The sequence below is a fragment of the Vombatus ursinus genome, unplaced genomic scaffold (genome assembly GCF_900497805.2).
Source record: "Vombatus ursinus unplaced genomic scaffold, bare-nosed wombat genome assembly UNPS02014794.1, whole genome shotgun sequence".
Classification (NCBI taxonomy): domain Eukaryota; kingdom Metazoa; phylum Chordata; class Mammalia; order Diprotodontia; family Vombatidae; genus Vombatus; species Vombatus ursinus.
This window is the reverse complement of record NW_020954572.1, coordinates 20,653,588-20,665,712: the sequence shown is the minus strand read 5'-3', so window position 1 is coordinate 20,665,712 and position 12,125 is coordinate 20,653,588.

Below are 12,125 nucleotides of genomic sequence, written 5' to 3'. Positions count from 1 at the left end.
GAGGGCTTTCTTTCTCTTGGGTTTTTAATTGGGGGGGAGGAAAAGGGGAAGGGGAGTTAACAATAAGTGATGCCAAACCAAAAAGAGGGCCATGGAAACATTTTTTTTTTTTAAATGCACTGAAGGAAACAGAAGAAAGTTCAGAAGAAAGCATTGACAAACAAGACGGTTTGAAAGTGATGTGTAGAATTTATTATATACTTAAAAAAAAAACGCAAGCTGTATGAAATGGAGAGTCATGGTTTCATATAGAATTCTCTTTATGTGTTCTGTGTGTATGGGAACGATCTGATTTTTTTGTTCAACTTCATAATAAAAATTTATTTTAAAAATTTGCTTCTTTTAAGAATTAAATTTAGCTCTCTAAGAATAGAACTAGCAATGGGGAGTAGGAGAAAAGGATGTGATCTAATTTGAGTTGGGGGGAGGCATCCTACTTTACAAGTTTCCCTGATATGCTGGGCAACTCAGCTTTCTCCCTTTATAAAGAAAAATCTAATCACTTCCTTTTTCCATTGTTGTGTTGTAGTCATGAGTTGTATCCCACTAAGGGTCTAGGATTACCTCTGAGATCATATTTCTCTTCTTGTATAACAGTATTTTCCTCTTTACCTAACTTTAATCCTAACCTCTGTGCATTGACATATAGACATCTGATGCCAAATATCATTTCTGCCACACTTTTTAGTTATTTTCCCCTGAAAATAACTGGACCTTTTCACTATTATACACCTACCTGTATCAGACCTGTTGCTTTTTTTGGCATGGCAGTTATATCTAGATAGTTTTCTTGACGGTCCTCTAGAGCAAATCAGTAAACCTCAGGCAAATACATTCTTTTTGTTTAGATATATTCTGTTTTCCTTACTAAAACATCATTCTCGCTGTATCTCGCATCATTCTTTGGCACCATCTTTTTGGCCAGCTCATCACTTCTCATGCCCTCCTTCCTTTTCTCAGGTATCTATAATGAAAATAACACTTTTGCCCTTAGGTCCTTTAATTTCCTGCGCAGGACTCTGCAACCTCTAGAGATGGTTTCCAGGTTCTTTTGGATATCATTCATTCCCAATTGTATCAATAGAAATGGGTAGTTATCAGTTTTGACATCAGAAGATTCTCTGTATAACATCTTGTTACAATAACTAGGTCATTTTAAGCCTAGAAAGAAATATAATGATCCCTAAGGTTGCCTTGATTCCCTTTTCTTTGTTTTTAGGGAGTTTAGTTGAAAAGGTCTGAGCTCAGTCACTATCAGTTTGAACTCAGTTAGGAAAAATGCCTAAAATATAAGCAGAAATTGGGCTCTCTGCCTAACCTTACATTCAAGGGTATGTAGGAGTCAGTCCTTACTGGCTTACAAGAGCTAGTTAAAATTTCAGTATGATCATTTCTCCACAAATGCTACAAAACAGGGCTTGATTTTATTGTTTACTGTCTAGGCATAAAATGATGGAGAAAATATTAATAATGCAGATTAAACTTAAATGTATCATGAAAATTTTTTTCCCTAGAGTACTGGTCGTTAAACATTTACCAGCACAGTACTGCTTATAGTCATCTCTATCTCTGGTTAACCTCTAGTTAGGTTGTGGTTGTGGTTGAGGCAAAATTCAGTTTGCTGGAAACATTTAGATAACAAAACAACAGATTATATTATAATGTTTGTGGTTAGATAGAAAGGGAAGTTGAAGAAAGAACCAATCTTTCCTTGGGAGTTTCCCTCAGCCTGGATCTTCCTCTCCAAGATGTCCAGAAATCCACAGAGCCAATGACTCCTCGATATTTCCTTTCTTTGTCACAGCTGCTCAGAATCTCTTATTCTCCCCACATCTTCCATTCTACATCTCCGCGCCCCTATTTCCTTCCCCAATTCTGAGATAGCTTCTTCCACTTACACAAATTGCTTAAGGCCTGAACCAGTTGCTAACAATGTCTGTGATTTAAGGAGGTATACAAGCCCTGTTCACACTTCTGTTGATTTGATTCAATCAAAAAAATGTTTTCGTCTGGTCGAGGCACCAAGGACAAATGGAATAGTCTCAACCCCATCCTTAGATCCTTCATAAATAACCCAAATATGTGCTCCAGGAAGAAATATACCTTCCCATATAAGAATTTCTTCAGTTTTAGGAAAGACTTCATAGTCCGAGAAAATCTAAAGAATAAAGAAATGTTCCAATTTCTCTTCTCCAGTGGGGAGACCGATTTATATTTAGCACATACAAGTTTTTATTTCTCATCCAGAAGGATAGACATAGCACAATCCCTGCCAGAAACCAGAAATGCTTCTGTATTCTTTGTGCTTCCTAAAAATAAAGTTGTTGTATCTCTGGGATTCTCCTTAACCCCTCTGTCATTGTTGGTGGTCAGAGAAAATTGTTTGGTGAGCTGATTTCTCTACTGAGGTCAGTCACCTTAACTCAATCTGTTACTTTGACAAATTACCTTCCCTTACATATCTGGATGAAGATACATTACCCAGGTGGAAGTGACTAGTAATTAGTAGTCACCTGCTAGCGTCCTGATATAAATAGACACTATCTTTGAGATGATCTTGCTTCAGGCTTCCCTGTGTGCTCTGCCTTATCTGTCTTCCCATTTAGTCATGCACAGTTATCTTGTGTGTTGGTGCCACAACAACTTCTATGTGGCTGATTATAGATTGTTATCTTAGAACAAAACTTGTTGAGACCATGCCATACTTGCCAAGTCTTATACTTCTCCCTTTTTGATTCACCATTTATTGTTTCTGGTCCTGGATAGAATTAACAGCTGTTTGTACCCCTTCTGGTCTCCGGACAGAAGTCTTGTCATGTTTTGGTTCTAGGTTTGTCTCCCATTGGCTTTCATTTTCTCTGTTATCATCTTCTATCTATCTTTTGGCCTGCCTTGGTTTTTGACTAACACTGTTGTGATTGAAAACTTGAGAGAGACAAAGTTCCAAGCATAATCGATTTATTAGCAAAGTTAGCAGTTGCTAATAAATCAGGTCTCTGACCTCTCAAGAACCCAAAAATGCCAAAGGGTGACTAACAGAGCTTTCTTGTAGTCAATAAAGAGGAGCTTCACAATTTACAAAACCTTGAGTAACAGGGAATAAGGGCAATTATAATAATGAGCTACTGGGCATGCTATGCATGTAACAACATTAAGCAGTACACTCTCTTATTGGCTGGGACATTATAAAAATTAATGATTGGTTATAATTAATGAAGTTTACACAAGATTGATATTAAACTCATATAGGAATGGGGAACTTTAACTTGCATAGAATAGACAACTTGGGTTCTAACACCCAGAATACAGAACTTAGCCTCCTCGCTCAGCTTTGCAGGAATAGAGAACTTAAAGATTATAAATCTTATTCTAAAAGCCAGATTAATTAAGCCTTATCAAGAATGTTACACTATAGCAAGGTATAGATCATAGAATAAGTCTAGTCTTTATTTAGTTCTTTCAGTTCCTCCCTTATTCCTCCCTTTGATTCTTGGGAGACATCTCTCATGAATCACTTTCTATAAGATATTCAGTGATTCTGATGGGATTTCATCCATATATATATATATATATATATGTATATATGGTCAAGATCAGCATCTTAAGCCAGTTTATTATTCTTGGGGACTAATTTTGAGCAAACTTTGGTACAACAATTAATATAACAGTAAATGCAAAGCCAAAACGTAATTATAAGGCCCAGGATAAGGAAAGCCCATTTGATTATAGTAGTATGCCACCTCCTTGAAACCATGAAAACCAGGAAGAGGGATCCTACCACAAATTACTATTATCTATTGTATGAGTCTCTATTGCACTTCACTGAGTTTCATTCATAATTCTTTGAAGTTCATGGACATTTGTAATAATCTCTCTTGACTTATTAATATAGGAATAAGAAGATTGATTAATAATAGTGCAAGCCTCTGCCTGAATGATTCTGCAAACCATTTCTGCTAAAGAATCAACTTCTACCTGGAGGGAAAGGATGTCATTAGATGTTTCATCAAGGGCTGAGGTTTTTTCTTGGGCTAACTTTTCAATTTCAGTAGAAATGTTCCTAATTGACTTTTTTTTTTTTTTTTTTGGCTAGGCAATGGGGTTAAGTGACTTCAGGGTCACACAGCTAGTAAGAGTCAAGTGTCTTGAGGCCAGATTTGAACTCAGGTCCTCCTGACTCCAGGGCTGGTGCTCTATCCACTGTGCCATCTAGCTGTCCCCCTAATTGACTTCTTGACATAACCCATCCCAAAATTCAGGAATAGAGAAAAATCTCAATTCATGATTAGATTCCTTTACAGAGTTTGGAGGAGAAGAATCTCTTTTTCTATGTTCATGCCACCAAGCTCCTAGATTTCCAGTAGGTTTCTGTCCTTCTCAACCTATGGAATGATTATAAATGGAGACTGGTGGGGCCAAATAGGCTATCCTGCATGTTCCATACCATCCTGAGGGGAGAGAACAGAAAGCTGCTCCAATATAAATTAAAAACTGACCTGGGGTAACTAATCCCCATGGCAGCTCTGGAACCTCTTTAACTTCATTTTCAAAAGCCACTTTATTATTATAAGTAAGGGTTGCAAAAGGGAGGTTTCTGAGCTGAGTATCGTCTTTGCTCTTAAAAAGGCAAGTTTTAGCACTAATGAATGATTCTACTCTGTTAATATCAGGAGGTAGGAAAGTAAGTTTACAATATACTGTTTTGCCCAGATCTAAAGTTAATTGTCTGACTCTTACTCCTCGTTGCCTGATTCTAACTCCTATTAAAATATAGAGGGAAGATTGGAAAAGGCTGTGTAAGTAAGAGTAAGTGAATCCTGTCCTTGTTAAATACAATAGGCTGTGTGCCTTTAGATGTTTTCTTAAAAGTTTCTGAAATTTGAGGAAACTTAAAAGGTTTAATTGTTTTGGACACTGGTCAGTGCCAAGCAGATAGGTTCCATTTGTTACTGCTAACTTTACAATTAGCAAAGACAAAAGGTGCGAATGGTCCTATAAAGAATGATGACTTAAGGGCGGCTAGGTGGTACAGTAGATAGAGCATGGGCCCTGAAGTCAGGAGGACCTGAGTTCAACTCCAGCCTTGGACCAAACCCTTGACACTTACTAGCTGTGTGACCCTGGGCAAGTCACTTAACCCCAATTGCCTAAAAAAAAAAATTAAATAAAAAGAATGATGACTTATTACCACCTTCTTTTATCCTTGGGTCAGGACTGGTTTGATGGATATGATGACAAATCCAACAACCATGGGATCTGATAGCTCTGGAGTAATTTAGACTATGTCCTACTTAACTATGACTGCCAATAATGGCATCATTCTTTACCCAATTCTCATGAGATGAATAAATTGGGGAGGAGATACCCCATTGGTAGCAATGTTAGGATCACAACTAACAACAGAGAGGAAATCTAACTAGTAATATAGCAAACGAATAAAAGTAAAATGGCAACTATTAGGATGAAAGGCAACAACTTTTTCAATTCTTGCCAGGCTTTCCCAGAGTGAAGATGACTTTCTACCCCTGAAGTTACTGGGGTCATGGAAGTTACAGGGGTTACAATTATAGATTTTGATGGGGAGGTTATAGGAATGTTAGTTGTGGAATTTCTTAATTTTTTTTCCAAAAATTTTCCCAAGATAATATTCCCAGAGTGGCCTTGTTAGGCTTAAGTTTAGGGGGAGTTTGCCACCAGGCCATTTTTGCTCCATCACTAGACGCTGATCTTGTTTTTCATAGGATAGAAACAGCAGCCATAGGAGGAGTTGGTACAGGTTTCCATGAGTCATAAGCACCAGTTTGAACTGTGTGGAAGCTAAGGTCCTTGCTACAATAATATAGGGAATGTCTTGGCTGAAAACCTGGAGAAACAGCAGGTAGTAATATCAGAATTGAAAAAAGAATATGAGAAAGGGCCAGTTGGAGTCCTGCTCCTGTTCTACCTATCCTACATATTATAATGCTAAAAATTATAAGGTGTAATACAAATGTTAAAGAAAAAGTTATCCATTCCCCTATGGGTGTCTGATTTCTCCCTTCTTTGTCAGAAGAATTAATTGAGGAAGGGAGGCTACTATGTAGAAACATAATTATTTTCTATCAGTGAAAGGGTATAGGCTCAAAAGGCAGGATTCATGTGTGAAAAGAGTATCTCAGAGTCCTTTTCTCCAATATTGATTGCGGTTGGGGTAATCAGCAACATTTGGAACCAGCTTTCCCAGGCAGGTTGAGTGTTGCCGTTTCGCCAGAAATTTTCGGTGTAGATTCTGTCTCCGGATGAAAATTGTGTAATGAAAAGTCCAAAGGCCCAGTCTGTGTTGCTTGTCCTGTGTCGTGAAGTTCTTTCAGTCTGTTCTGCAGCTCCTGTATATAAGAGGCAACAGAAGTAGCTCCTCCCAATAAAGATGTATCTACTGGGAAGATAGGTTTTTCTCTTAGGGGAGGATGACCAAATAGCATTTCATAGGGAGAGAGATGTAATTCTCCCCTTGGTCAGCTTCGCAGATGAAATCAAGCAAGGGAAAGAACATCTGACCATTTTAGATCGGTTTCAGATCAGTTTGCCAATAAGAGTCTTAAGTTCTTTGGTCATGTGCTCAACTTGGCCTGAATTCTAAGGATGGTAGGGGGTATGAAACTTTGGTTCTATTCCCAAACAGGAATAGATTTGCAAAAGTACTGGATCAGTGAAATGAGATACCCTGAGTCTATACAGACAGGTGAACCAAATCAGGGCACAATTTCTTTAAGAAGGACTTTAGCAACAAAGGCAGCTGTGGCTTTGGAGCCAGGAAATGCCTCAATTCACTGGGTAAGTTGATCAACAATAACAAGGCAAATTTTATAGTGGCTAGCTTTGGGCATATATATAACTTCAATCTGCAAATGTTCAAATGGAATGTGTGCCAAAGGGGTACCACTTAGAAGGTCATAGCTCAGAACGCATGTTAGTTTAAATGCTTGGCAAGTGGAACGAGCAGGACAAATGCAAGCTGCAACAGTGGTGATGCTTGGGGCAACCCAAGCCTGCACTTACTGTATCAACTATTCCCTGAGTGCCAAAATGTCCCCCCTTCTGAACAGAAAGACATACTTGGTGATAGAAAGAGGTGGTGCAGTTTGCCTTCCACAGTCGGCCAGACCCCATTTACCTGCTTAGCCTTAAACTATTGTTTCCATTTTTCAACTTTGGAGTTGTTGTGGAAGTGGGGCTGTTTGTTTGTAAGACAAGATGAGTTCCATTGGTATTCCAGCAATGACTTTGCTGGCAGAGGTCAGAAAGCCTCTTTCCAGCCACAGTATCCTAACCAGACACCACATCCATGTCTGTGAGTCAGTATAGATGGTGGCACTTTTACTGTTGGCAAGGTGACATGCTTGGGTCAGGGCCACAAGCTTCACAGCTTGGGCACTGAGGCTAGAGGGCAGAGAGGCTATCCATAGCAGTGTTGTGGTCCTAGACCATGGCAGCACCAACATAACGTAAACCATTTCTCATTAAAGAGAACCCATTGGTATACAAAACATAATTGGGATTCTCCAAAGAAGATATGCACTACAGAGGAATAGTCATGTAGGGGCTCCCTAGAGATTGGTAAATTGGGAAGCAATGTAGCAGGGTTGAGGATGGCACGCCACTTAAGAGTAATATTCTCTTTCCCTAGCAAAGTCACTTCATGCCTAGGAAGTCTCTGATCAGAAAAAGCTTGAGTTCTGTGTCAAAGTAAGAGAGCTGCAACTTCATGGGGACATTGTACCATCAGAGGGGTATCCAAAAGCAAATCACAAGCCTTTTCCACTAGGCAGGGTGGTGCTTCAGCAGCTACAGCATGAAGTTGTGCAGAATAACAAGCTATTGGGCAAAGGGAGGGTCCAAACATATGAGTCAGGACACCAGAGGCTACCAGCTTATGTTCATGAACAAAAGTAGAAAAAGGTTTAATGTAATCTGGGAGTCTCAAGGCTGGAGTCGATGACAGGGCTTTCTTGAGTTCAGCCAGGGTAGTGCGGTGTTGAGACCCAAGTTGTAAAGGTTCTATAACAGAGGCTTTGGTCAAAGAAGTTAAAAGGTTTATTCATCTCACCAAAAGATGGAATCCACTGTTGGCAGTATCTGGCTGCTCCCAGAAAAGTTAGCAGGTATGTCTTGGTCTTAAGAATACATAGTTGTTGAAGAATCTGGACATGTTTTAGGGAAACAGAGCAGCTACCGGCAGACAAGATGAAACTAAGATACTTTGCCTGAGGGACAGACCACTGCACCTTTGATTTCAAGACTTTGTGGCCTCTCTGGTGAAACTGGGGAAGATGATGGCTGTCTTCCTGGCAGTTCTCAACCCTGGGTGCCGTTAATAAGAGATCATCAAAGGACTGCATCAGAGCTGAGACCTTGAAAGTAAAAGAAACTAAGTCCTGCTGTAAGATTTGAGAGAACAGGGTGAGGCTCTCTACAAACCCTTGAAGCAGGTGAGAACAGTCCATTGGGTATTCTCCCAGGTAAAGGCAAACAGGTTCTGTTTATCTGGGTGAATTGGAAGGCTAAAAAAGTTGAGCAAAGATCTATCACAGTAAAACAGGTAGCCTCACAGGGAATGGAAGAGACAATAGCAGCTAGGTTGGATGTCTAGGTACAGCATAAGCATTAATGGTGCATAAGTCTTGCACAAATCAATAAATAGGCTTAATATCACGGCCTGACTTAGGCTTTTTAACCAGCGGAATAGGAATATTACAAGGTAATTTGCATGGAATAATAATACCTTGGTCTCTCAAAGAATAATAGATGAGATGCCCTCAGTGGCTTCCCTTGACAAGGTAAATTGGGGAACAGAGGGTAGAGATCCTCTTTTGGTCTTTTTTTTTTTTTTTACATTCTTATTAAGCATATTTTCAGATTAGTGATGTTGTAAGTAAAAATTAGAACCAATAGGAGGAACCACCAGAAAGAGGAAACAAAACTCAACAGAAGAGAAAAAAAAATAGCAAACAGGATGTTTCAATCTGCATTCATATTCCATAGTTCTTTCTTTGAATGTGGCCTTTGGTCTTAATAGTAACAGGGATAGCTGATTTTAATAATCCCACATCTGAAGACAATGTGGCCTATACAGAGTCCGGGATGTTAGGTGAAAAAGCAAATTCTCTTGGGCATTATGACCCACAGCAGGGAACAAGGAAAGAAATTCCTCTTCAGAGGGCCCTTGAAAATCTAGAAAGTCTTCTTTGGAGTTCTCTGAAAAAATCTGTCACAACAGGGAATAAGGAAAAGGAGTCTTCCAGGAGATGTTAAGACAGAGAACCATTAGGGAAGCATGAGATAGTGGCTCTCAATTTACATAACAGATCACTACATAAGATATTAACTGGAGATTGAGGCATAAAAAGGAAAGAATGTTTTGCTGAGAGAGGGCCTGTGGTGACTATTTGAGAAGACCAATTTGAAGAGAGGCTGGGACTCTCTGAAAACTCCAGCAACACCTTGGGACCCAATAGAAGTGCACTCAGGGTCCAGTATTTCAGTTAAGACCAAACTAGAAGCTCCAGTGTCTAATAAGCGAACATAAAATATATTACCAACTTTAATAGTAACGTGTTATTTAATCAGTTCAGGGAGAGGCAAAGACTGGAATGAATTACAAGGATATCAGGATGAGGGAAAACAAACTCCTAATCTATGGTCCCTGCCCCTCATCTGCACGTTCATGCTGCAGTTTACCCTGCACCCTCCCAAGGCTCCCTTTATTTCCATTTCTGTTCTTTAAGTCCCAACCTTTTCTGTTTTCAGTTTACTGCAGGATGGCCTTTTTTGTGACAATAAAAACATTTTCAAGTCTCCTGATTTCCTTGTAGAGGTAGGAAGAGAGCTGAAACTGGGCAAAAGCCAAAATCATCTGGGCTTTCATTTTGGGTTTTACTTTCTCTTTGCCTTTTTCTTCATAAATATATTGAGCGATGCTTTTTAGCTTATTGATGTTTTTTTCATGCCAATACACGCAACTCTTATGGAAGTAGTTCCATATTTCAGGAATTGATTGGCTAACAAAATTAAGGCTGAATTAAGGATTCTCACAGCCTGGGGATTGATTGGATCCAACTCTGCATATAGCTTGGCACCTTTACACAACTTGTCAGAAAAATGGTACAGAGTTTAATTCTCTTCTTGAATGATCCCTTGAAATTTATTCCAGTTTTCAGAGCAGATAGCACAAACCTCCATATCCTCAAATTAAGGAGTCCCTAGCCTGTAGTAGCATGGTGTAATCAGTTGGGTTGTTAGGGTTCCAGTGCAGATTGTGTGAAGGCCAGTTAGGAAGACCCCCCAGACTAGCAAGAATGATGCCTACCAGGGCTTGCTGCCTCTATAATGGCAGCTCTCCTGGGGAGAGTAGGGTCTTTGTTAAATCAGTAACATCTCCCCAGGTGAGATTATATCCCCTAAATATAGCCTATAACTGGGAAATAATGTCTCCAGGATCCTCATCAAATTGTGAAGTATTCCTCCTCCAGATGGGGAGGTCAGGGACTGAATTATGTCTAACAGGAACCAGAGCTCCTATAGTCATGTCATGGGTTAGCCTTTCCTGGAAAGGGAAAATGCCAATAGACCATCCTTCAGTTTCAAAAGAGATGAAATCTCCCATCATTTTAGGACGGGAGAGTATGTTGGAGGAGTAATAGGAAAAAGGAGGAGCTGAAGAGGGAGAAATGGGAGCAGGATAGAGAGAAGCAGATCCCTTATAGGGTAGTGGGCATTATCCGTTAGAGAGATACACCCAGCAAGCCCAATATTTCATTTGATGTGGAGAAGGTTTTTCAGTAGCGAGTCTTAATTTTTCAGTTTACCATAATCAAAATTGCCACACTGGGGCCAGAATAATTTATCAGCTGAATCTTGCAGTTTTAGACTAAATCTCACATAATTTAATGGCATGTTTTCTCATCATTCCCAATTGAACTAAAAACTTGCCTCAGTCCCATGCTTTTAGAAATTTTTCCTTAGGGGTTCTTTTTGGAATGCTGTTATTGGATTCTATCCTTTCTAAAAAAAACTCTAAAACTCTTATTTCCAATTTGTCCCAGGAAGTCCCTATGCAAGAGGTCACAGGGTTCAGGTGCATACCCTCGGCACTTATTTTCCACTAAGGCTCAAGCTAGCTGTCCAAGTGAGTGCAGCTGCCTTTAGGGAACCTAGTCATAGACCTAGTCCTTGGCCTATAAATCTAAGTTAAACCCAGGAAGTCCTAATAGGGGGTCCCTCCTGGCAGTCCACTGCATTTCAACTAATATCCCTTGTTTTCAAGACTGCTGTCACAGCACCATTTTCAAGACAGTCTTGGGGCACTTGCTATTACTCATAGTGCCAGGATGGCTGGCCAGTTTATATCTAAACCCAGGAAAAAGTCAGTTCACTCTATCAAGATACAAAAACACAGTCAGACACACAGAAACACTTACTAACAAAGTCTTCCTCTTTAACCCCCACTAAAGATTAGTGAGAGTTAAGTCTTTGCTAGCTGGGAGAGTTGCACTGAAGTTCTTCCTTTCCATACTCTCTGCCAAAGTGCACACTTAGAACAAGACAAACACAAGAGAAAAACTTTAGGTCTTTTCAAATTCCCTCAAACAATTTACTTCTCCTAAAACTCTATGTGATTGAGGAATCCCCTAAAACTCTACCTGGTTAAGGGGTCCCCTACAACACTATCTGGTTGAGGGGTCTTACCTTGGCTTGGAAGGTCATGAAACCTGAGGGGGAGTCCTCCTCTGAGGACTCTCAGACTTTCTCCTTGGGGAAATTTCTTAGTGAAAAATCTACCAGAGCCCTCTAGGAAGTTTGCCTGAAGGGTTGTCTTGAGGATAAAGTCCCTCATTCAGGTCCTGTCTGGGTCACCAGCTGTTGTGATTGAAACTTTGAGAGAGACAAAGTTCCAAGCATAATCAATTTATTAGCAAAGTTAGCAGTTGCCAATAAATCATGTCTATGACCTCTCAAGAACCCAAAATGCCAAAGGGTGACCAACAGAGCTTTCTTGTAGTCAGTAAAGAGGAGCATCACAATTTCCAAATCTTGAGTAACAAGGAATAAGGGCAATTTGTAATAATGAGCTACTGGGCATGGCGTGC